This window comes from Amia ocellicauda, chromosome 11, assembly GCF_036373705.1.
Source record: "Amia ocellicauda isolate fAmiCal2 chromosome 11, fAmiCal2.hap1, whole genome shotgun sequence".
Lineage (NCBI taxonomy): Eukaryota > Metazoa > Chordata > Actinopteri > Amiiformes > Amiidae > Amia > Amia ocellicauda.
In genome coordinates, this window is record NC_089860.1 from 35880395 (window position 1) to 35903882 (window position 23488).

The 23488-nt window shown below is 49.5% G+C and overlaps 1 protein-coding gene across 2 annotated transcripts in view; it reads right to left on the minus strand.

Moving 5' to 3' along the window:
* The window catches only part of hivep3b (HIVEP zinc finger 3b), a 94637-nt gene that overhangs the window by 20756 nt on the left and 50393 nt on the right, over positions 1-23488 (minus strand). The window contains exon 3 of one of the 2 annotated variants that reach the window (XM_066717702.1): positions 15481-15562. The gene's annotated coding sequence lies outside the window, so the exon portion shown is untranslated. Of the gene's footprint in view, positions 1-11530; positions 12039-15480; positions 15563-23488 lie in introns of those variants that run through there. The other variant, XM_066717703.1, reaches the window with a different exon arrangement.

Below are 23488 nucleotides of genomic sequence, written 5' to 3' on the forward strand. Positions count from 1 at the left end.
TAAGGTCCCAAACATCCCGAAGGTCATAAACATGAGCTAGCCCGTCTCTCGGGCAGTGTGTGTGTGTCCAGTCAACAATGCCAGAAAATAAAACCGAGAGCACAACTCCCTGGCACAGAAAGGAAGATGCCTGTTACTCACTCGACAGCCGGTGCTGAGGAGACAGCGCTCGGTCACGCCACGCACCCACGCCGTCCTCACTGCGCTCACACGGTCTCCCTGTCTTCTCAAGCCTGCTCGGCGGGGTATGAGACAGAAACCGTGTCTCTCGGTCGACGCACTCAGAGTCGCAAAGGTTAGAATTGTCTGCTGCCTGTGCTTAACCAACACCCCAAACAGTGTGTCATCTGTAGGTATTGTTTCAGCAGACAATCAAAACGAGAGCGTGTTTTTATAAGTGGCCTCCCTCACAACTCACGCACAATACGGCGCACATAAACATAAACAGATGGGCATTGTGAGGGCTCTGTTAAAATAAATAAACCAGAGGGGACATCTTTGGGGGATGTTCTCTGAAAACTACACCGAGGGGAGCCATGCCATCGGGTATATCCTGCGCAGCGCGAGGACAGGACGCTGTGAGACAAACGCAGGAAGTTCACAACGTCCCTAAGAAGCAGTTAGACCACTGGACTTTCCTCCGTCCTTCAGAGATGTTTTAGCACCAGTACATATAACTGTGCAGGAGATCAGAGAGAGAAGACACGACACATCGACGACAGCATCACTCTGAACCAGCGAGAGCTCCATCAGACATCACAGCTATCACAGCAGGAGGGTGATGAACGAGGAGGGTTAAATCACAAACAGAAGAGTCAACAGCGCTAATCTCAATGAGGAAGATTAAGCTCTATTCAGGGAGGGAGATTTACACAGATGACTTATGTAAGTGTTTTTAATCCAGAAGACCTTGGAAAGCAAACTTGAAGTCGAATCACGAGGAGCACAAGGCAGGGGAAAGACCTTCCCGTGCGTCCACAATCTGGGACATCTCCGTCTTAACTAGCTGGGGCTAGAGAAGACAAATCTTGGCAGACGAAGGCGCAGAACAAATATAAATCAATGAATCAATCAAATCACTGTTCAGATGTTGTTCTTATGAGTGAAGGATCATCTAATAAAGTAGCTTTAGCAAACTAAGGCCTAAGAAGTGTGCCTTCCCAGGGTATTACACTTGGATTTATCTGTTCATGTAACAGGTCGGTCGAGTTTTTCCAGAAACGCAAAGTTAAAAAAAGAATCTGCCTCTCAAAGTATTCTCCGTCACTCATTCTGCGGCCCTGACTGCGTGGGTTACTGCCAATCGGAGGCTATATCCCCCCGGTGAAGTGGCCTCCCACCAGGCCCCTGGCCACGTCTGTGATTCCAGCAGGATGCACAGACCCGACCCCCTCCTCTCCCGCTCGTCCCCAGCTGTGGTTCACTCTACAGACTTGCGCAACCCCCCCCCCAGGAGCATTGCGGAGACTGAAATAAGTGCCGCTAAACTCTTCATGATGGGTAGCTCTCTGTGATTAATCTGCTGTTGATTACGGGAAGTAATATGAATTAATGTGAGTCGTGTCGTGAGCAGATGTCCACTTCATAAGCGTTCGGCAGGCAGATGGCAGCACAGCCACCCTGCGCATGTTAACGCACCCTGACACAGGCGTTCAGGCGTGTTAAGCGTTAATACTGAACTATCTTTGTCAGTGAGTTAAGCTCATGCAAAATACTAGAAGGTAATTGAAGGAATATTGCCCTGATTGTCTAGACTAAGACGGAAAAAACTAAGATTTGAAGACACGAAGGTTTCGGCTGTGAAAGCCTCGGCTACACAAACAGGCGTCCCTCACACACATCTGGGAGAACTGTCCTGCTCTCCCAATAAAACACCAAGAGGGACCAAGTTCAAACTGTCCCCTCCCCAATCTACTTCGCATTCACACCTGCATTGTTGCGCAAAAACGCTGTTTAATGTGAGAGCTGTCAAAGTGCATTATGAACAGAGAAGAGAACATTAAATGAGCCATCAAAAGAATACCTGATTATACGGATTTCATTATCATAAAATGTAATGTCTGTATTGTTTATGATTCAAATATGTGCATTTTGACTGTTTTTATTAATGCATTTATACAATTTTCTCCGGCAACCATTAATTAATTTGATTAAGCCTTTTCCTTCTAGAGTTTGACAGTCCTGTTCAATACTGATTATATCGAATTGACCAGAGTGATTATATGGCCTACGATCGCACAACTCATGAGACATTGGAGGCTTTTGTTAGTGCTTTCAATCGTAGCGTACTCAGATCTTGGGATATCCTCTGAACTTCAAGGAGTCAAAGATTCATCTTCAAGTTTGTTCACAGCAAATGTTTCACCAAGTTTGATGACTAAATCAGGTATTAAATACAACACACTAGGAAAATGCAGCACTTGTTGCCACATGTTGGTACGAATCGGCCCCGAGAAACAGGGTGTGCCGTCCTGCCCTGCACCTTCGCTGGTACGAGTCTCCGATCTGGGAAAGTGTTTATTTACCGTTGGGGACACGAGTACAAAGGCAGAGGTGCAACAACTTTCTCCTCTGACAACACAGTCCCTTCATCCGTAGAAAGGAAGAAATCAATGCGAAAGATCAGAAAAAACCCACTCACTTTCTCCTATTCTCCGCCAATCTATCGATCCGTCCCGAGTCCCGTCCGGGGACTCTCTATACTCTAACAACCGGTCACAGACCTCGGCACCCTCCCGACACATTCGCTCACATGCAGGGCGCTTTTAGGGGGCACTGGTGCATTTCAGAGCAGGAGACAACGGGCTCGATCGGGGCGGCGAGTGGATTAATGATCCCAGCAAGTCCATCAGGGGTTTTACGCTCCCAATCCTCAATATTGTCTTTATTTATCTAGCCAGTCTGTATACGTGGGTCAGGCCGCCACAGCTACAGATCGAAAACTCCTACAGGAAGTGCCCGTTTGCAGAGGCATCCCCCGTCAGCGTGACAACAGCGGAGTCCCTGGGAATCGCAGCGTCGCGCTCCAGGCAGGACTGGCAAGTCGGGACGCAGCCAGGAGCTTAATGGTCTCTGGCATCCGACCGACGCGCTTCTTAAACAGAGCGATTAACAGGGTTTAAAGCAGCATAATGACCAGGATAAATTATTCACGGCAATCAAATGAGCGGGACGGGGGAGTCCACCATGAGAAGCAGATACAGCACGGCGAGTATTTCTGTCCTTTAAACTCCGCCCCACCTCCATCCTTCACAGCGTTACTATTTTTTTATTTTTTTACTTCAAGTCAAGGTCGGTCCTCAGACTTATATCTGAGTCAGACTTTCTGGAAGAGGGAAGTGGGAAAAAAATTCCATCTCTGCTTACAGTAATGCAGGGCTGGATTACACGGTTATGAAACACCAGATTCAGCCCAATCCTTCCCTGGGTGGCTTCTGGTAGTCAAGCTTGTCCTCAGTCACAGTTTTAAGGGTTAAAGCATCGAAGGGCCCGGGATCAGACCGCTTACTCCATCGCTCAGTGGGACCGAGCAAGATAACATTTACTATTGAAAGAATAGGACATCTCTCCAGCTGAGGCGAGACTCTTTTAATGAAATCAAAGCAAGAACGGAGCTGCATTAACAACGACAACAACAACAATGACGCATTTCTTTCTCCCTCATTAGCATGAATCAGCATATTCCAGCCCGGTCCTCTGAGAGTTAAACGTCTCCATTTCCGGCAGCTCCTGAGGTTGTTTTTCGGGGATGGTTCACAGGGGACTACCGCCCTCACATACTACAGTGACGGCATCTCCCTGGCGCACACAACCCCCAGTTCACAAGCAGACACAATCGATCTCTCCTCCCTTTTCTCCCGACTGGAGACGTGCCTCTTAAGGGCGGTTTACACTTCACAGGCACTCTCCGTGTCTCCCATCCTCTCTGTCGCGATTGGCGCCGCCCTACCGAGGTTTGCCAAGGGCCATGGATGGCGAAGTGTGCGCGGAGAGGCCCCCCAACAGACACAGAGGTCCTCGGTGAGAAAGAAAGCCAGCCCTGACGAGTACCCCGGCCTGATTGATCTCACTTCACAGAATACACCTCCTGACGGGTAAACCGATCAATCGATCAATCAATTAGTCTAGCCAGCATGGGCAGCTCGGGGTCTGGGAGTCGGTCTCCTCCAGACGTGTGCCGAGTGGCTACACAAACCCGGAACTTGTTTAATTAGCCCACAACGACCCGATCTACACAAGATCGCTGCACTCTACATCTGTGTAGGATATACAGACTATCAAATAATCAAGCTAATAAAAGCTTTGTTTCACGGATTCTAGTTTTGTTTTGCACATTCAATCACACACACACAGCAACTAATCAGATCAAATCCACGGCTATGAAGAGAACATTCAATAGAAAAGAAAGTAAGGAACGAGTGGCATCCTGTCTTTACTGAGTGAAACTTATTGATCTGGTACAAATCGGGAGAGGGGTGCATGTAAAAACAGCTGGAAAAAAAACACCGAACAGCAGGCGGGCTTTGCTTCTGCCGTCTCATGACAAGGTGTGAGGCTCTATAATGCATGCAGTGCAAATTGGCAAACGTAGACGACTGAACGAGCAGGAGAATTCGCACACTTCACTTTTACACGTCTGGTATCAAGCCTCTCGTAGCTGGGTGGAAAGTGGGTTGTACACTTAAACAATTCGCCTAATTAAATTTCCGCAGCGACAGTCGACCAGCAGCGGCTATTTTTGTTTCTGTGAGTTTTGTTTGGTGGGGTTTGTTTGAATGCAGTAAATAATAACACACCGTCATAAATGTGTGATAAAATGTGTCAAGAAAGTATTGACAGCGTATGAAAGGTGATCAGTGATGGTTCCAAAGCCTCCATCCCTTCGCTGCAGAAAATCTTTTCATTTAGTGTCAGAACAACAGTCAACTTGTTTGCCTGGTAATGTCTATCTCACAGCAGCCAAAAGACACCAGGGACATCCGGGAACACGATCTATTGTGACAATAGATACATGAACATAAAAAGCATGTTTACTTTTTTATATCTCCTCAAAACACAACCAGGCCGTTGACATCCAGAGGCAGAGTTTGCTTTGCGATCCCAACACCGTCAGAGCAGAGAATTACAAATTAAAACACCATCATACTGACCAAAAAGGCACAAATGGTCTGACAAAATGTAGCAATCCCTGTCACATGTCCCTGCGCACAGACACACTCACACACAATACAGTTGCTCATGGAGAGCTGCCAGGCCTCTCGTTGAGCACAATCTGAACCCTGGGTGACCTGCTGGCCGCCTGTCAAACAGGCTGCCCGCGGCGCCACCTTCAGCTGGCACATTCTCCTGACACCCCCCATCCCCCGCCCCCCCGCCATCAGCGTTCCCGACAGGACACACTCACACAGACGCACACTCACACAGACATGTCTCTGAGGACCGGGGAGTCCCTCACACTGAGACTCCGCCCAGCACCGACTCAGGCCCCCTAATGCACAGCTATTGACATTTCAAGCGACACACACCGATTATGAAAGGCTATAAATCAGTATAATTGGTTATTACCATGAATATCATTATTTCTTTAAGCTGTTTAGCACTAGCTTTTATTCAGGGTGTCTTACAATGGTTTTACAATCACTATCCTCACATCACTGTAAATAAAGCAGAGGTGTCAGAAGAGATCAGCACACAGGTGTCTACAAGTGTCTGAGGTGTGTTACCCAAAAGTCACAGAATAAAACTAAAGACAGCTGCAGTCCATATGGCGAGAGGAGACCCTGACGTTTGTTCCTCGGTGCACCTGGAGAGGACTGGTCTTCTACGCTTTCTTCCCAAATAACAGTTCCCACTCGCGCCGGGGGCCTCCTGTGTCTGAGGTCAGTCCGCGCCCTGAGAGGCTCGCTGGCAGACACACCACACGATTGCAACACCGGTGGAGCGACGCTGCGGCCAAAAACATCCCAGTGTGTAGAGCCGGTCAGAGTGCCCTTTGATACACACAACCTCTGCCCGGCACGGGACCGCAGCGCGCTGTCACAGACGGCCAGGAGCACGAGACTGCAGCCCAGTATCCCCTCCTAAAGCTGCTATAAATCCCTTGTGTTGGAATTTCAGTTCTTTCTTTGCATTTTTATTGTCCCCTTTAAGCTGAGTTACAATGCGTTCCCATTTCCTGACCCCCTGCAGCTGTTTTCACTGAAAAGGCTCTCTGGGTATTCGACACACAGAGAAACCCTGTTGTCAAAAGCCAACCTTGACCGTTAGCTGGCGTAAGGGAGACGCGGCACTGATCAACAGCCCGGCCACCGAGCAGAGATTATAACAGAGAAACAATAACGACCAGAGGTTTGTACGCCAAATCCCAAATACATCTGCTCGGACGATGGGAGCACACCTTTCTAAATCTGAGGCAAATTCCCCACGGATATGAGGCAATGCACTATATTCACAGTGTTTGAAATGTTTGAAAATAAAGTATTGTGTCAAGTAGGCATTTTGCCTGTAGTGTCATACAAATCTACAGAGAAGAATCAATCAGAATCAAGAATCAATAAGTCTACTGCTGTACAGGTAACTTTGTATGGTGCACAATTTGCTGTGTATCCAAGAGCAGGAGTTTGGCGACACTCGCGGAGTCTCGGGGGCGTGCCGGTGTTGAAGGACCTCGCCGTAGCTACGCAGGACACACTGACCGCAGCGCCGAAGGGCCTCGGATTTGCGACACGACACCCGAGACGCCCCTCTCTCTCCTAGCAACTTTCATTGCCGTCCGTGATGTCTTGGGCCCGTCCTCCGCTCTCACCAGACGGAGATGAATTAACGTAGCATCGCTCGACTCCGCGGGGCTCTGAAGTGAAGTAATGCTATGCCGGTTCATGGGGTTTCAGCCAAGAACAGAAAAATAAAGTGTGTGGGGAGGGGAGGCATAAAACTACAGAATAGTACAAAACAGAGGGATTTGCCAAAATTCACTTTGACTGAACCAGAGGCCGTAGCGATTCTGTGTCCTAAATTAAAAAGTTTCCCGAAATGAACCCCATCAAGGTGGGAGAGATTGACACAGAACGCAGATATACGTGCCTTAATAAAGGAAAACAGACACAGAAACGACCTCACAGCTAGTTTCTCTTTCCTCGTCGGACCGATCCCACTAGTACAGGTGCTTGGTGCGGACACGAGGCGCACGCTGTCAGAGTGACGCCAAGTCTCGATACAGCATCTGCACTGCCACGATTGTTATTAAATCCTGTTTTATGTACCTTTCGAATGCTCTGCAATTCTGTGCTTCCCTCGCTCCCGAGAAACCTTAAGTGGTTTCTAAGGAAACCAGCCCAAACTGAAGAGCACAGGATGAGAGAGAGAGAGAGAGAGAGAGAGAGGGAGGGAGGGAGGGAGGGAGCGAGAGCAGGAGATCTAAATTTATCTCCCAGCAGCATTCCTGTGTACAAACACGCGGCACGGAGGGAACCGGGGGCTCGTCTTGTGTGGGAGCTCCTATCATCGGTCTACAGGCGAGTATCGACAGTATCCCCCCAGACACAACCCGGACCCTGATACAACTCAAGCCTGCCACCACGCGCGCACACGCACGCACAACAACTCAGGCCCGTGCGCCGTTTCTGTCAGCTGGTTGTTCGGGGGAAGGCGTCACCGAAAAAGAGTCAAAGCAAAGTCAAATTAAGGAAGCAGCCTAATAAAAACAAGGCCCAAGTTCGCCACAGTGTCTCCTGAATGGGATCTTTGGGGACCAAGTCAACAAGGACGTGCACTGGCTGTTATAGGTCCAGGCTTTGTAGGGAGAAACAACACCTTTTCAACCAACCAGCATTAAGTAACAAAATATTAGTCCAAAAAGAACATCCCTTTGCAGTTTATTGTCAGTGAAGTAAAGTAACAAGTATCTCTCCAGGCCTGCAAGGTACTGCTAAAACAACACAACCCTCCCAGCAGTTAATTATTCTACGTATCTGCCACACAACCAGAAGACGTCACACTTTGCAACAACTGAAGAGTGGGGTAATCCCCTTCCCGTCCCGCAGGCAGCACGCGACCTTTGGAGCGGCAGGTGACTCTGCCATCGCTGTAATGATTGACTCATCAGCGTAACAGAGGATAAGAGAAGCACACTGGGGCAACGTTGAAGAGAAGACCTATCAGAAACATCACACACTCTTCCTCTCGATGCGTTGGTTTGATTTGCTTTGCTTAAGTGTGGAATCATTAAAAGTAATGCATTACTCTCGGTTCAGTATTTCAGATCAGGTTTGCAGTCTTAAAAGCTGCTGCTTGAACAGATTCCAGAGATATGCAGCTCATAAAGAAGAAACCCAGAATTTTCCACATCTTGCATTACACACTCCGGTGGGTTTGCAGTGCTAACAACATTAGGGGCCTTGATGCAACGCAGGGCCGTGTTCAAGACCAAAGTGCTGTTTCATCTTTTTCCCCGAGACCCACTGAGTTTGTGAAACGCACACTGATTGAATTCACCCAATAAAGACCTGTGAAATTGTGCGAGTCCGTCTTCCTATTTATTTTTGTGAGGTTTCACCACCGGTTCTGCAGCACAATGCTGTTAGAGACGGCTCCTCTCAGACGGCAGTCCCCACAGACCCAGGACAGAGACACAACCACCATCGATTCCTGTCCACCCATGCAATTAAGCGCATTGCTGGAATATTCTCTCCGTGAGTCACCTGACAACAGGCTTTCACACCTCATGTATGTTCATGTTTACATTGCGTTGACATTTAGGTTTCCTGGGAGAAGTGACAAAAACATTACAAACGCAACTGACACACCGAAACGGACGAAAGGATGTTGCATGAATGAGAACAATGTGGAAAATATCGATCTCTCTCTTTATCTCTCTATCGGCCTACTATTCAACATACTAGTAGCGACTTGCTATAAGAATATATTTAAATACATTCACTTTTCTACAGCTGACAAGACTGCAGTTTGTGGAAACAACCTGAAACAAAAGAAGGACAATTAAGTCATCTATAGTTATCTAAATGCGATGACCTGGTGATAAAAGTGCCTTGGCGAGTCATGGCACCTTGTAATTCATATTAAATCATCAGGTATTGCCCCTGGCACAGTTACCCTGGGTGCCCTCAATACATTGATAAGGTATCTGTCCTCTTGTAACCGCATGGATAAGATTAGTCCGATTCTCTCTCATCTGCCCCCCCTTCGCCTGGAGAGGCCATGAGACGGCACCATCGAGTTTCTTTCACTCGAGAACATCAAGTACTCTGGCATGTCAAGTAACGCGCCACCTGGCACCGCGCGGGGGGCCGTCTCTCGCCGCTAGAGATGTCTCATACGAATAGCTCGGTTAGGCACGAACAGATGTCTGCCGCTCTGAAAGTTTGCCGGAGAAGAACAGTCTCCGCCGGGCCGGGAGATGTGATCGCTTGTGACGTTTCAGGACAACGGCCTAATTTCTGACCCGGAGAGTGACAATTCCGCTTCTTAGTCTTTCTAAACCACTGCTAAGTATCTACACTGAAATGACTGACTGTAGTCTGTGAAAACCACGGTACCCTGAGACACTTATTCCTCTCTGTAAATCATCAGCGGCTGCAATATTGGCGAAAATCAGGATAATTAGGGATTAAAGGATAAAGGATGGGAAGTTTTATAAACAGGTTTAGGCCACTGAGAAGATATTTCAGTTATCAAAGACCTCAAGGGGTTTAAAGTGCTCTGAGGTTCATGCTGCGTCTCTGAGTCTCCTGTGCTGTAGGCCTGCTTTGACTGTGCTCACCTTCTACAAAGAGTCTTTAATAACAAGAGCACAACTGGACCCTATTGTTGTTGTTGCTGTTGTTGGAGATACAGTGGATCAGTAAGATCACATCAGTATAATCAGTCACAAGCGAGGGGTTTCCTCATGCGATTCACAAGCCTCTCGTTCAGGAAGTCGTACAGAGACGCATCTGTCACACGTCTGCTCCGAACGGTGACACACGATCTATTTCAAGAGCAGGCAAAACCAAAACAGAGGTAACAATCGCAGACAAAAGACAGGAATGAACTTACAGCCAACAAATGTATGAACTGCTGTGACGTATTTATGACTTCGGACCAACTTAATCAGACATTTGCATACGTCTGCTACGTGTGGTACCTTGTTGTGATGCCAGTGCAATATGGCACTTGTGCGACACTGTGCTGGCCTGTGCGGAGAGATCCCTCACCCTACGAGAACCGCTCGCTCACAGCGACGCGAGAAAGGAAACGCAGAGCAAATGTTCCAGCACCGGGGATCCGACTGACACAACTATACCATCTCTATTCCCAGCGCCGGTGGAAAAGACGACGGTGACTTATCCTGGACCGCCTGAGCTCAGAGTGTGGAGGAACTACGGCTCAACTGTCCATCTTCATCACCGCACAGTTATTACTTAAGTAGCCGCACTGAGCAACTGTCTCTGAGCGGTGATCACTCACTCTGGAAGTCATTAGAGACCCATCACACACGCGGGGCACTTTATAAACCCCAGGCATCTGCACGAACACGGGCGCCGATGCGAGCCACTATCAGTGGAACCCTTCAGAAGCGCCGTTAATTCTCTTGTAATGGCAGTAATCCCTTAATCTACGCCCGTTCATTTGCAACACAGACACTAATGTGTTACCTTCCCTTGCAGGCGCCGCTAAACACTGCCTGCGACTCCTTCCTCCGGCTCGCCGGCCGTTAATCCCCCATCCCGCTTCCCATTCCAACCTATCACCGCCATGCAGCGCTCCGTATCTCCATGCTGTGTATTAACCGCGTCCCTTTGATTTCTGGGAGCCGACAGAGACAAAATTAATCCATCTCGGCAGGCAGCGGTTCCAGAAGACAAGTTGTGCATGAGCGTTTCCACACACACCAGAAACACGACTTTCCCTGAAGTGTGTCAGGCCTTTTTAATAATGTCGCTTTGCATTTCATTCAAATAAAGACACTGGAGTCTTATAATAGTAACACAACCTTCTTTGTGGTTGTCTTACAAAGAAGTCATCATTTCCTCTGAGACGACACCTGTACCGTTAAACAGCAGCCTGCTACACCTGAGAAATGTCAGCAGACAGATGTGCATCTCTCTCCTATCCATCTATATATATATATATATATTATATTATATTATATATATATATATATATATATATATACACACACACACACACACACATATATATATACATATGTATACAGTCATACACACATTGCTGACAACCTCCTGGACGCACACTGTAACACAAAGCAGTCACTGGCATGTGACCGCGCTTTCCCTCAGAGCAGCGTCGAGAGAACTACGCTCTGCAGCTGCCTGTGAGAGAACCAGCCAGTCCATTCATTAAAACCTTGCCCAATCGGATTCGCACTGGAGCCGGCGCTCAATCACAGCCCCTCTCCACCGCCGAGCACAAAGACAACACCGAGAGCGGGCCGCGATCCACTGATCACCAAGAGACAGAGCCACACAGCGGCACCAGCGAACGACAAGCATAAATCAGAAACATCCTTTACCTTGTGGTGAACGGCGTCCGGGCGTTTGATTCTCTGATCTCAGCCTCGATGAGACGGTGTGTGTGCGTGTGTGTGTGAGAGAGCAAGAGCGCGAGAGAGAGAGAGAGAGAGAGTGTGAATGAGCGCGAGAGCGAGCTGTGAGCTGAAGGAGCCAGACGAGCCCCCTGTGCTGTCAGAGAGGCGCTGAGAGACAGGTAGCGCAGACCCCCATGGCGCCCCAGCCCAGGTGGGGTACGGCACGCTTATCTTATGGTGAAAATCACAAATAAACAAAGAGAAACGGCAGGAGATATTCAGATAAACGAGTCAAATCAGCCAAAGAAGGAAACAGAAAGACTCAGAAACAATGAGAATAGGTAGCTGATGGCGTTGTGTGAGGAAGAGGCTGGCTGTCAGGTGCCGGTGTGCCGTGCTGTGCCGTGCTGTGCCGTGCCGACTCGGCGTGCGTCTGTGTGCGAATGCGTGGCGGAGGCAGTTTGCCCGAATGACTCTGAGCTCGAGAAGCAGGTTCCCTACTGTGACAGCTCTCACAGACACACCGCGTCAGGCAGGCGGGCGGGGGGGAGCCAGCAAGCGAGAGAGAGCGAGAGAGAGCGAGAGAGAGAGAGAGAGAGAGCGCGAGGGAGGGAGAGAGAGGGGAGGGGGGAGGCGGCTCGTGCTCAGAGGTGCCTCTCAGATAGTAAAAGTGATCTGAGAGCTCCTTATTTGGGCAGTGACGTCACGGGAAGCCGCTCTGGCGAGGGAGATAAAGCAGGGCGGCCGCGGGGAGGGGAGAGAGCAGGGGAGAGAGGGAGGGGGTTCCTGCGTTTTTCTTGTTTTTTTTTTATGCCAGAGTTGTTTCTATCCATCCCAGCACGTCTCCTGCCATCTGGGAAAAGGCCGGGGTTATCGGCACGCTGGGAGGGGGGGGAATCCTTGGCATGGGATCAAGAGCCGAGCAGAAGCAAAAGCACGAAGTTTCAGACTGACAGGGTCTTTTCTTTCCTCTTTCGTTTCTTCTAATCTCTCTCTCTCTCCCTCTCTCCTTCTCAGCGTTAGGTTAATAGTTAACTCTGCAATCTCCAAAGGCAAGCTGAGAGCAAAGCAAAAATAAAATAAATAAACTGGCCTGTGCTTTTGGCGAGGGATTGGCTACATGTTACACACGTGTTACACAGCCCGAAGTCCACTCTACAAACTAAGCTGGGCTCTCCTAATTCAGGTTTCCCCTCCTCCACTTCAGAGGAGAGCAGCCAGATTAATCCCAGCGCCGGGGAGGGAACGGGCAGAGAAAGACGAGGTCGAGTTAGCAGACTCTCTCAGCTCGGCCCGACGGAGCCCTAATCACATTTCCCTTTTAATCCCGAAATGACACTAAGTAAGTAATCCTCTTTGGTCGCGGGCAGGAGGCCCGGCCCGTTCCTCAGAAACGCCCGGGCTGTTCTCAGTGAAAAGGGTTTTCCCTGAAGGATGCCGGCAGGGCAGGCGTGACGGGGAGGTAAACACGCTCAGATCGGGTTTCTCTTGAGGCCACGGGTGAAACCCCACTGAGAACGAAAGCCGCATTCCTGCCACACCTGGAGCCGCATACCTGCCACCGATCTCCGGCTGCAGGGGATTTCTTCGCAGGCTATCGATGTCTTACCAACGGGCAAGTCACTCATCAGCCGGGCCTCTGCCAAAACGAGCACAACTCCAACTTCTTAGCTTAGACACACAGCTGTACGCACAAGGAGATTGTCGGTGTGCAGGGTGGATGGTAAATAAACACATGAAAAGACAGCAGCTATAGCTACACTCTATGATGTGACAAATATTAAATAAAATTAAAAACCGAAAAGAGAAAGTTACTTCGGGTATTCATCAGATTCCTAATCGATCGATCGAAGGTTTGGTAGCCACAGCGAGCGGCTCTGCCCAGTGAAACCTGTCCCTCGGTCATTTTCAGACACTCTCCCACAGGCCTCTCTCTCAAGGCCGCCCCAGAGCGCCACCGAAGGGTTAAGGGGAAGGCAGGAGGCCGGAGAGGCGAGTTGCTCATTAGTAAGACGAGTCGATCCTGCGGACGCACCAGTCACCCCGCAGTCACACGGGCCTGAGTCACGGCTCGCACCGACTGAGCGGTAGACAACGCACACGTGGTACGCGGACTGCGTCTGCCAGCCCACGGGGACTGGGCTACACAGTTTCCAGTGTCCTGCGGATTCCCGCAGCGCACAACCGCAGAGACATGCGTCCTCGGGAGGGACAGCAGGGGAGTGACATTGAGAGTCAGTGAAAACTCTCCTTCTCTCTCTACTCTGCCTCTCCCTCTGTCTATCTCTACATTCCCTTCTCTCTCTTCCTGTCTTTCTCTTTCCCTCTCTGCCTCCCTCCTTCCTCCCCTCTCTTCTTCCTTCTCCCTCTCTCCCTCCCCGTCTCTAGCTCTCCCTCCCTCCACCTCTGTGCTCTCTCTCTCCCTCCCCCTCCCTCCTTCTCTCTCTCTATCTCTACCTTCCACTCTCTCCCTCTCCCTCTCCCTCCCACCCCGACTCCCTCCACCTCTATCCTCCCTTTCTTTCTCACTCTCCCTCCCTCCCTCCCCCTCTCCACTGTCCACCACCAGCATCAATCAATCAATCTCGGCCGTGATCCCCTCCATACGCTCTCAATGAGCGCGTTGTTGCTGATAACCTTCAGCGCATTGTGCTGCCGTGCCGTTAACGGCTGCATTGTCACCGAGTGAAAGCCGTCTCTGTGCGCCGGGCTCCTCGGCCCATTGTGAGGCCCATGTGAAACCCACGGGACCCGGGCCAGCGCCGGCGCCTCAACACCCCGCTTGTTGGGGGATTTCTAACCTCCGTCTCCATTTGTGTTTTGTCAGAGAAAAAAAAACTCAACAGATGGACAATAGAGGCCCTTCTGAACTGATCTCAAAGGTACCTAGGCATGCACTAATACTGTACTGTCGACTCACTGAGACGCCCCGACTGACTAACCGATCCTCCCACAGATCTGATGCTCAACCCAGACCCAGTTCTGTGGGACTCGTGCGTATCTCACGCCCCACCCCAGCCCGTGGTGAAGGAGGGGCAACGACACAGAACAGATCCGTGACATGCGTGACATCAGTGACAGATCAGTGAAACACGGCTGTCGCCCGCGGCCTCGTCACTGCAGACGCCAGCACGGTCCCCACCCCGGTACCCCATGCTGGCGAGGGGAGCTTCCCACTGAACATCAAGGGAGGAGAGAGAGAGAGAGAGAGAGAGAGGGGGGAGAGAGAGAGAGAGAGAGAGAGAGGCTTGCTATGGAAACGGGCCGGGTGGACGGCTGGCACAGAGAGAGCCTCGCTGCGAATCCACGGCCTCCCTGCTGCTCCGCCAGGCCGCCTCATCGGCACAAAGCTGCTCCCCGCCAGGGCTGTGGAGGAGACTCGGTGCCAGGCCAGGAGGTGTGTGTGTGCGTGTGTGTGTGTGTGTGTGTGTTTGAACCGGCCCCCTTGGCTCAGCTTTCAAGTGCAGGAGATGCTGATGTTGTTGTTTGGTGTTGCGCTGGGCCAGAGCCGGCGCCAATCACACCCATTCGAAACAGCCCCTTGGTAGAGCAGCTGGCAGTAATACAGATTCATAGTACACACACACACACACACACACACGCACACACGCACATCATGTGATGTAGCTAAACTCAAATGCTGGTTGAGGTAGAGAGGTAATACACACTCCCCTCACCCCCCCACCACAACACAATCCACTGACGAAACGCATCAGACGCAACAGGCCTGGGCTGACCCACTCCGACACCATCAGGCCGCAGGTCCCACACACCCCCAGTACAACACTACCAACGCAGAGCGAGACTCTCCGCCCTGCGCTGTTCACAGTACAGAACACCGACACTAGCAGCTGGCACAGGTGTTGAGTTCCCTGCTCGAAGTGAGACTCATCCCCCCCCAACCTCGGGAAGACAAAAAAAGCAGGACTGGTTACCTGAGGACGGGGTGTTTCCCTAGCGGGACGGGACTCCTCCTGAGGAAGTGGGCGGAGACTCGGGGCTGCACTACGCCGGACTCTGCAGGAGGGAAAGAAAACCGCTTTTAATAAGTGACTCATTCCTGACGGGTCACAGCTTTTCCTCCCGATAGCCGAGCCACTGGCACTCACACGTGGGGAGGGCCGAGATAAAGGCAATACTGTGCGATTCCAGCTGGCGGTTAACGATCAGGGTGCCAAAAATATGCATATCAGCACGGAAATAGCAGCCGGGCTGAGATATTCGCCGATATCTGTGCTTTCTGTTATTGGATCTCAGTATTTGTTGGCTTCCTGTCGTGCTCTGCTTTTGGGACCCTCTCACACATTGCACTTTGTGTTGCTTTACAGCTTGCAGACCTGACACTCTGAAGCAGAGAATCGTATGTGTGACATACACAACTAAATCCACACTTTCAAAACAAAGACAAGAAAGAAGTCACGAGAGAATGAATATAGAAAAGGGAGAGTCAGGATTGCATAAGTATTCACACCCTTGTCTGTGTGCAAAATCAAAATTCATTCAGCTGCTCAAAATGACCTTAACGAGCCACTCAATTAGTGGAATGGTGTCAGTCTGTGTGTGATAACAGCGGGTCTCATGGTTTCAGGATGAAAACACCCGTCTCTGTGAGGTTCCTCAGTAAGGGAATGAATTTCAAGCAAAGCAAGAGAGGGGTGAAGTCGTTGAAAAGCACAGGTCAGGAGAAGGCAGTTTCAAAAGTAATTCACTACGGTGTTTTTTGTAGTTGTGCAACACATCGCGATTTCCCAAAAGCACGGTAAAAATGCGCTTTGAGAAGAACGAGCGATGGCTACAGCACGCGCAGTGGACACAGAGAGCACGTTCTCTCCATGTTTACTAACTCATCACTGAACACGCCGTCCGCACAAAGCCACGGTGAAGCGGCACACACGGTAAGCCCTGTTGACAGGGGGCACGTAAGCCATGCAAGTGTTGGATCAACCACATGAACCGCAAGACAAAAACAGACACACACACACAAAAACAGAAAAGACACAAAACAAAAGCACAGTACAGCTATTAATACGAATCAGACAGACACTGTGTGGTATTTATATATCTATATACACACACATCCCAGTTTATTCTGGAACGATACCAATGGATTTCAGTGGCACAAATTCTTGACAAATTACATTTTCATTCTCGTCCTGCTTGGTTCTGCTGGGACCAAACGAGCACGATGGTAAACTTTCTTATTTTTTCTTCTTCTTGTGTTTCAATAACCCTGGTTCCAGAACATGCAGGGGCTGTACACACTGCCTCCGGTCTGACCTTTCCGCCACAGCGGTGTTTTCAGCCGTCCGGGCGAGGCTTGAAAGGTTATGAAATTATGTCACACTTTGAAGATGGGCTAGAAGGCCACCACGGATCTGCTCTCAATTATCCCTTTTGTTTCAGCACTTCTTCTCTTGATGTCGACTGCATTTCTACAGCCTCAGAGGGGTCGCTTTTCCACGTCAGCGGGTGCTGAATCTTCGACGGATCATTGGGGAGGCGCTGAGAGATGCGGTCGCAGTTTTAGGAATCGGCCGAGTAAAGGAGCTGGGGAAACACGAGAGCCCTCTGTAAAATCCTGAGCGTCTCCTCCACAATCTCCAAAATACCGCAATATTTTACTCTCTCATAAAATGGTTCCTCGTAGTTCTGCACAGCAAAAGTTTTCATCAGGTTCTGCGCAAATGACTTCCGCGTAAGAACACGTTCACTTTGTAATTAGGGCGCATTAAGGTAGCGTTTCAAAAGCACTTAGCAAAAGAAATCATCTGTCAGAAACTAATTTACTGGAGAGACAGCAACTGCTCATCTCAGAAACTAGTAACCCATTAATGTCAGCACAGGGGCTCCGCAGTAAAGCTCCTATTGTGAGCGTGACAAGCATCGCACGCATCAGTTTTGTTTTCTTTCTGAGCAGAAAACTGAGCGTCTCCGTACAGTGATGATACCGCGGTTTCAATTCACGTTCAGACGTTAAAGGCTTCTCTCTCTTCACCAGGGAATTCAAAGCCCGATAGAAGGAATACAACTTCCTTCAACTGGCAAAGCTCAGGAGACAGCAAAGGGAAACCGCTGCGCTCCCAGAGATCTCAGCTCGACCGAGTCATTAGAGTCACTTCCGGTCCTGCACTTCAGAACATCTCAGTCTTCAATAAAAACCCGTTGCAGGTCGATGCGGCGAGGTGACCGTCGGCTGTGTAAACACATGGACGAGTCTATTTCGGTGCGATCGATTGGACTGCGCCCGGGGCCATAATTAAAGAATGATGTGGCCAAACTGACCATTACATCTGTAAACACTATCGGCCGGCATCGATCGCTCAATTGAATTACGCGAGGCTCCTTCTAATTGCCAAATAAATCAAGTCAAGATCCTCTCGGCGAGCAGGAAGAGGGAGCTGCACGTTCATTGATCCCGACGGTGACCTCACAACCACGGCGCGGGGTTTTCTCAGACCCGTCAAGCCTCCGAAGGTTTTGCTCCTCCGCTAGCGGTCTCTCCGACCAGAGGATGGATAACGGGCGCAGGACTGAGGTCTGGTGCCGGATCGAAATCTTCTTCATGTGAGTTTGAGCATCACACAGAAAAGCTCTCCTTCAGCTCTGCAGACTCTTACGCAGGGGTCTGATGCTTTTGGCATGCCATAAACAATAAAATAAAATAAATAAACCATTAGGCACAGAGGAGAGACTACATATTTACCGTGGTTTCCCATGCTCCAGTAAACCTGCAGGACAACACTGTACAACTAGAATAAACACACAAACGACACATGTTGCAGGTGCAGGAACACACCGGCCGTTTTACCAGAGTAAACCTGCATGCAGGGCAGTGCAAGCAGAACGAAAGCGTGTGCTTCAATGGCTATAATTAGACGACACGAATAGTAGATCTGGTGTCTCTTTATCCATCTCCTCCCCATCCCCAGAGCCTCGTCAAGATACCGTCGGACAGAAGTGGTGTGTGCGGTCGGGCAGCCGTGCGTGTGGCGTGTTTGCGAGTGAGCCGGGCCTCACTGAGCAGCACTGTATTTATGTCGACAAGGCCACTCGCAGACACCTTGTGTTGTTTCCTGTGTTTGTTTTATCTCGCTCTCTCGCTCTCGCTTCGCCCCGGGACAGCGCGTGTCAAGAGGAGGGCTATTGTTGGGCGGCGTCAACCACCTGCACAGAAAGGGAACCTGGGGTATAAATATCCGTGTGTGAGGCGGTGAGAGGCCACGCACCCACATGCAGCCAAACCACAGCCTCGCACGGCAGGAGATAACAGGCTTTTGTGACTTCAATTTCAGAAAAGACAACAAATGAAAATGGTCTTAAGTTTATGTTATTAAGAATATTATTTAGTAGAAGTTCGGCTGCTCAGAAAAGACTGATGGAAACTAGAAACTAGACATGTCAGTAGACAGCAGGAGGTTATGAAATATGTTTTCTGGTGCTGCTGGTAAAAATATAAACCAGCTACGCATTTCCCCATCAGAGAAAATTCAACCTACTGACAATTTCAGTTGGACCGTCTTAAAATTCACATCTGAAAACTCTCTTAGTGGTCCACTTAAAGACTTTATAAAAACGTCAACATTTTAACTACGTAAAAGGAGCAGAACACAGAACAAAAAGCGCTGAATCTTTAATAAGTAAAAGGGAGTTTTGGCCTTCAGAAGATCCTATGGGGTCGAATGAGGGGTCATCATCTTTCATTTCGGGACGTTATTTTTTTTGCTTAATATAGGAAACTGATTCTCTATTTTGAAGATTAACTAAGAATCGTCCCCTGTGACCATCCCACCTTGTCAGACCAAACTGGTTCCACTCGGCTTCTTATTTATTTTCACAACACGTAAGTATTTGTTTGTTTGCATAATCGGGGAGGACTACCAAAATGTTCAACAACAGGCCGAAGCCTCAATCTCCCCGTCACAACCTCAGCTCAGTCAAGACCCTATTAAAAAACTGCACGGCCCAGAATAAGCGCAAGAGCATTTATACACACTCTAAAAATACTAAAACAAACTGAGGCTAAGAAAACTTCTCCCCATAGTGTGATTGGCAGGATGTTGACCACATTCAGACCACTGTCTTCTTGCCCTATTTAAAGAAACCGAATCCCCCACCTCACCTGCTTGAAAACACGTTTTAAATAACACCAAAGCAGAGCTGGTTAACCTGAACTTACAATAACTCTTTTTCCCCGTTGCCCTTTCTGCCTCAACCTTTTCAATGTTTCCTCTGTGTGAGGTTGGCACAGTCGCATGCCTTGAAGAGAAACACGACGTGCCTTCATGTCACGTACGATACATGTGTAATGTAAAACACAAACCGAACCCCGTGTACTCTTTTGGTTGGCCGCTTCTTCTGGTCAATGGTTCTATCACTAACTATAGTCCCAAAACACGGTCACGCTGCTGAAAACTGCTTTAACAGCGTATCCTTCTGTACAGTCATGCCCAGGAAACACATCAATACAGTGGTCATATGGACGAACCCATATTCTGCTCGGCTCCTGAGTAATTTGAGAGCACCATCTATTTCCAGGATCCCCCTCTCAGACCGAGAGGACCAGGAGATATCCCTGCACATCTGTCTGCAACATCAGCATTTTAGATACTGTCAGTGTGGGAAACATGAAATCTCTTATCTACATCAAAATTTAAAGCATTGCATCGAAGTCACTGGACCACTTGGACTGTGGTCTCAGTATTTCCCCAATCTTATGTCTTTTATCCGATGTTCCTCGTTGTCCTGTCGCACAATCTTTGGGTTATTCTTGGGTCCCCAAACAAACTCCGTACCCCAACGGTACCACAATAAAACACAACAAGCTTTTTATTCATGTACAGAGTCTGCATGCTTGCAGATCCTGCTTCCACTATATGCAAATGATACAGTGTTTCAGATGCTGCCCTTAATTAGGTAAAGCAGACTTAAATCGAGAGGCGGTGAAGTTAAAGATACATAAACACGGCCGGTCTCAAGACAGGGAGAGTTGCAAATCCAACAAGGGCCAAGGGAAACGCATAACCTACATACACAACATCAAAGCAACTGGAAAACTGTTTTAAGCAAAAGTTGGTGGAGTGGAGAGGAAGGAGGCTTGCGAAAAAATTAAGAAAAAATGGGAAATTAAGAAAATGGGAGTAGGAACTGAGAATACACCAGCCTGAAGACAAGACGACACATTTAGGATTTGAACTCAGACTGGCTTGGGGGGAGTCACAGCCTGGAGGAACACGAAGGGGCCCTGGCTTCTCATCCGGCGCTGAGGGGGATACGCTGCAATCCTCGGACCCCCGGTGAGCAAGGGGTGGGCGGGTCGGGAGAGCGCCGTGTGTGTCCCGTGCTCCGCCAAGCCCGGCTTCAACTCAGACGCAGACAATACGCCGCCTTTGTCTGGGCCTTTATCCCCCCCACAGCTCGGCCCTCGAGCGCTTGGGCGTCCCCCCGCTGTCCCCCCAGCCTCGCTCAGATTCAGAGCTGAACACACTCGTACTGCTAGCTTTGTTTCTCTCCCTCTCTTCTTTCTTGCCTCACCCAGGAGGGGCGATTCAGTCTTTATCTCACCCACTCTCTCTCTGCGTTGGCGATTCAGGTCTTTTCCAGGTGCAGCACAGGTACTGCATATTTCCAGTGACACACAAATCTAACTTTCTGTGGGGCTTCCTGTATTCGGTCTCCTTTATTACACGAACACTATCTGTGGACGTCCCCTGTGCCAGCCCAGCTCGGGCTTGAAGACGTCCCTACACCAAGACATCAACATTTTTCACACATCAATAACAGTTTAGCTCCTTGAGGTGAAAAATGACCAACAAGGTTTGTTTTAAGGTGTTTCGGCTTCTTGAAGTGAGTATAAATCTCCCTGCATAAGAACATAAAGTGTCCAATCGAGAGCAGGCCATTCGCCCCATCGTGCTCGTTTGGTGTCCATTAATAACTAAGTGATCAAGGATCCTATCCAGTCTGTTTTTGAATGTTCCCAAATTGTCTCTTCAGCCACATCGCTGGGGAGTTTGTTCAGATTGTGACGCCTCTCTGTGTGAAGAAGTGTCTCCTGTTTTCTGTCTTGAATGCCTTGAAGCCCAATTTCCATGTGTCCCCGGGTGCGTGTGTCCCTGATGGGAGACTGGGTCACTGGCCCCATGCAGCTCTGGGCAGGAGATCAGGAGCTGTAGGTCACATGTGAGCTGGTAGGGGGACCGTGACGGGAAGCAGACCTCATTGGAGAGGAGTGGGGGGCATGAAGGAGGGATGGGTTTATACTTGAGTGATAAGAAGCAGAGGTGAAGACCACACACAGAAGCAAGCGTTCTCATCTTGTCGATTCCCCCCTCCCGGCCGAAGAGAGCACACCGGGGCAGGAAAAAAATGAGGCGGCCCGCTAATGGAGTGGCTGATGAAAGTCCTTTGTGGAGACCGATCGATCGGGACCTCAGTGCAGGCGACACACGATCCGGACAAACTCTCAGACATCTCTCTCTCTCTCTCTCTCTCTCTCTCTCTCTCTCTTCCCCTCCTCCTCTTCCCTACAGGAGCTCGTACGCCGTGAGCACAAGGTCGTTGCTGGCCTAACACGGCGGAGGGGTTCACTTCATTTACTGTGGTCTTTTCACAAATTCACAATTGCCCATTTCTGCTCCGCTTTATTCTAACCTTTAAAACCTTTTTAGTCTCCGAACCCTAGTCTGAGTCACAGAAGGGCGCACTGCCACCCATCGTCAGGAAAGCAGCACTTAGACTCGGCTCTGGGTGTCGATCAATAATCAACGCCGGAGCTACCTGATGCCTCCCAGTCATCCAGCTAAGAGACCATTTCTTGTCGTCCAATCCATTCAAGCACTTTCATCCATTAGCGTCACATAGGAACCGCACTCCACAGGTCTGTGAAATGATCCGTCTCGATCACTCACTCGAGTCCTCGACCAAGCTCCCTACGAGTTGAGATATAGAGACGGACCATTTTACTGTCGCTTTACTCGTGCGTGAGATGTATAGCCCTCTCTTCATAGACACTTATTCATTACTCGATCATCATTCTGCCTCGTCTACAGCCCTAATTCAAAACGAATCGCCGGAGCCACCACGCAGGACAGAAAATGTGAAGCTGAAGGAAAGAAACAGAAAAAACCCTCTCTCACTGTGGAGGCCGAGTGAGGCTCGAAACCCCGAAACACACAGAACAAAAGAATCAGAGAGAGAGAGAAGTTTCTGCATGACGTAGTGTGGGGAAAAAAGACAGAGAAAGGAAGAGGAAGTATTAAATTTAGAAGCCGCCGGCCACCCCCTCATTCACTTGCAGCTCCCACGCGTTTCACTCTGCGTGGGCGAGGGGCGGCTAAAAATAGCTCCGGCGCACAAGTCATGACACCCAGAGGAGCCCAGGATGTGGCCAGTAGGAGGAAGTGAGCCGCGAGATAGAGTTTCGACATCTCACGCTGCGTCGAGAGAGAGAGACGGACAACAGAAAGACGAGAGAAAGGAGAGACAGAAGAAAAAATCCCTTCCCCACTCTCTCTCCCGCAGGAAGTGAGATCATGTTTCCAGTGAAGGTGAACTGAACTCGACTGGGAGCAGAAGTTGGGGGACAGTGTTGAGGACTTGGCTAGAAAAGACGATAACAGTTGAAAGTCTCAATCCTGGTCTTGGATGTTCACCCCGGTCAATCTTTCACCCCTGTAAAACCCTGGTAAAAGTGCGACACTGGGAATTTTACCCACGTAACTTGCATAAGGAACCCTTCCTTGTGTATCTGGGGTTTGAGTTTCAGTTTAGCCTCACATTTCCGAACTGAACTCATACTGGGAGCTTTAAAATCCTCAGCAGCTGTTAATCGGTTGAGCTCCATCAATTAAGCGAGTAACTGCAGACCCCGGGACCCAGGGGTCGAGAAAAACGACTTTAGAGAACAAGCTGTAAGTGAAGACGAGGAGTATCTCTCTCCAGGTC